The sequence below is a fragment of the Hordeum vulgare genome, chromosome 7H, assembly GCF_904849725.1.
Source record: "Hordeum vulgare subsp. vulgare chromosome 7H, MorexV3_pseudomolecules_assembly, whole genome shotgun sequence".
NCBI lineage: Eukaryota > Viridiplantae > Streptophyta > Magnoliopsida > Poales > Poaceae > Hordeum > Hordeum vulgare.
In genome coordinates this window covers 631,643,098-631,646,630 of record NC_058524.1, presented here as the reverse complement: position 1 = coordinate 631,646,630, position 3,533 = coordinate 631,643,098, and positions in this window count along the sequence as shown.

The following is a 3,533-nucleotide window of genomic DNA, read 5'->3' as shown; positions in this document are numbered from 1 at the left end:
ATCGCCTCCCCATCCCCCACCTCGCCTCTGCTCGCCCCGGGGCGCGCCTCCCGACGGCCTCCCTCTCCTCTCCCTCACCGTCGGCCGAGGTCACCTCCTGCACCGAGCCCCATCCCTATTGGCCCCAACCCCGCGTCGGCCCTTCCTCCCGCTCGGTCCAGGAGGGACCGGGCAGGGCGACCCCCTTCTCCTCACCACGCCGGCCATCCGGCCGGCCCCGACCTCCGGGAGGTTTTCTCCGGCGACCCACCTTGCCAGATCCGTCATCACCGCCTCCGGGAACGCCTCCACACCGTCTCCTCCGCCCCTTCCCGCGAACTCCGGCTTCACCGGGCCGTCTCATCAATGTCGGTGAGCCCCTCCTCGGGCTCCTCCCACCATCTTGTTCTCCTCGCCGTCCCGGTTCCGTTCCGGCAAACGGGGCTTCGATCCGTCGACGGTAGAGACCGGTAGGAAGGATTGAAGATTTTGTTCTTCTATGTTGAGTTAGCACAGAGAACTCTTTGTTGTCTCTTTTGTTAACACACAGAGTTGTGAGAGAGATGAGAGTTAGAAAGAAATAAAAACAAGTGATGTATTCCGTATGTATGTATGTATGTATTTGATGCCCGTATTTATGTATGTATTTGCGTATATAGGTATGTGGAAGAATACGATATTTGTATGGTTATGTATGTGTGAATAAAAATATGTTTTTGGCCTAAAGCAACTTACCGGTGGGGCCAACGCTCCCCGCTGTCTATGACAGGGAGGCCCCACACCCCTTTTAAAGAAAAGTAAATATTAAAATATAAAAATAAAAATAATTTTTTTATTAAATAAATAAATAGATACATCGGTTAATTAATTAAATGGATAATTAGAATAATTAGAGTATGACACGTGGGTCCCCCACTAAATTAATCTGATTAATTAATATTTAATCTTAATTAAAACTTGTGCCTATGACGTTCGGGACCCGCTGGTCAGTTGACCAGTCAACTGTTGATGTCAGCATGACATCATGCTGATGTCATAATAGCTTTTTATTAAATTAATTTAAATCTGTTTTTAATTTCCTAATTATTGAATAAAATTTTAAAAATTAATATTAAATATTCCGTAAGTCACATCAAAATATTTTCAGCTTGAAAGTTGATCAGCAGAACGAGAGGAACCCGGATACACGGTCCAATCGTGTGTCACACGTCCCTAGCATAGCTAACATGGAACATTTTCATCATTTCCAGTCTAACCGGTAGTAGCCCGAGACCCAAAAAATATCGTCGGATATTCCTCCGACCCGTCTATGACGGATGTTGTTGCGTTAGCTCATGTCTAGCCTGCATCTTGCCATGTCATGCTTTGCGTTGCATCGTTGCTATTATTTATTGTTTCTTCCCCTCTTCTTACCGGTAGACCCCGAGACTGACGCTGCTGCCGGGTACATCTACGACCCTGCCGATCAGTCCTTTGCCGGAGAGGAGCAAGGCAAGCAAACCCCCCCTTGATCATTCCTATATCGCCTATGTCTTTCTTCCTACTGCTTGCATTAGTATTTTGCTACTGTTATAGTTAGCTCCTATATCTGATGCATAGCCTGTTTTTGATGAACTGCTACTTTCAGTCATGTACCTTTAATATGCTTAGTATAGGTGGAGCAGTCATGCCCTCTGACCCCGTAGTCCAGTTGCCCCGCTTGTTTTCAAATCTCGATCTCTGATCGATGAGCCAGACCCGACACCACATACACCCCCTTCGTTGTACGACGCTACAGAGATACTATCGGGTACCGAGGGTGACACCTCGCGAAGTACTCCTGATGATATCTCTGTAGTATAGCTAGTCGGTCGTGGTTATCGAGGGTGATTCCTCTTCCACCATTCCCGATGACGCCTCTGTCGTGCAACCCCTTAAGTGTGGGACCCCCCGAGGGTGATTCATCTAAGCCCACCTTGACGGGTACATTGTTCGGAATCCAACGAGGGTGATACCTCGGATTCCCCCTGATGTTACAACCACACAGTTACTCGACCATGTTACTGGGATTTTTGGTGATTAGTTGTAAGACGGGTGGATTCCCGTGAGACTGTGTTGTTGGCCTAATTAAAATGTTAATGGATTTGGGTATTTGATCTGGGTTGGTCGGAGACCTTTCTGTTGGAAATATGCCCTAGAGGCAATAATAAATTAGTTACTATTGTATTTCTTTGTTCATGATAATCGTTTATTATCCATGCTATAATTGTATTGATTGGAAACACAATACTTGTGTGGATACATAGACAAAACACTGTCCCTAGTAAGCCTCTAGTTGACTAGCTCGTTGATCAAAGATGGCCAAGGTTTCCTGGCCATAGGCAAGTGTTGTTACTTGATAACGGGATCACATCATTAGGAGAATCATGTGATGGACTAGACCCAAACTAATAGACGTAGCATGTTGATCGTGTCATTTTGTTGCTACTGTTTTCTGCGTGTCAAGTATTTGTTCCTATGACCATGAGATCATATAACTCACTGACACCGGAGGAATGCTTTGTGTGTATCAAATGTCACAACGTAACTGGGTGACTATAAAGATGCTCTACAGGTATCTTCGAAGGTGTTAGTTGAGTTAGTATGGATCGAGACTGGGATTTGTCACTCCATGTGACGGAGAGGTATCTCGGGGCCCACTCGGTAATACAACATCACACACAAGCCTTGCAAGCAATGTGACTTAGTGTAAGTTGCGGGATCTTGTATTACGGAACGAGTAAAGAGACTTGCTGGTAAACGAGATTGAAATAGGTATGCGGATACTGACGATCGACTCTCGGGCAAGTAACATACCGAAGGACAAAGGGAATGACATACGGGATTATATGAATCCTTGGCACTGAGGTTCAATCGATAAGATCTTCATAGTATATGTAGGATCCAATATGGGCATCCAGGTCCCTCTATTGGATATTGACCGAGAAGTCTCTCAGGTCATGTCTACATAGTTCTCGAACCCGCAGGGTCTGCACACTTAAGGTTCGACGTTGTTTTATGCGTATTTGAGTTATATGGTTGGTTACCGAATGTTGTTCGAAGTCCCGGATGAGATCACGGACGTCACGAGGGTTTCCGGAATGGTCCGGAAACGAAGATTGATATATAGGATGACCTCATTTGATTACCGGAAGGTTTTCGGAGTTACCGGGAATGTACCGGGAATGACGAATGGGTTCCGGATGTTCACCGGGGGGGGGGGGGCAACCCACCTCGGGGAAGCCCATAGGCCTTGGGGGTGGCACACCAGCCCTTAGTGGGCTGGTGGGACAGCCCAAGAAGGCCCTATGCGCCATAGGAAGAAAATCAAAGAGAAAGAAAAGGAGGAGGTGGGAAAGGGAAGAAGGACTCCACCTTCCAAACCAAGTTGGATTCGGTTTGGAAGGGGAGACCTTCCCCCCTTGGCTCGGCCGACCCCCTTGGGGCTCCTTGAGCCCCAAGGCAAGGCCCCCCTCTCCAACCTATATATACGAAGGTTTTAGGGCTGATTTGGGACGACTTTTCCACGGCAGCCT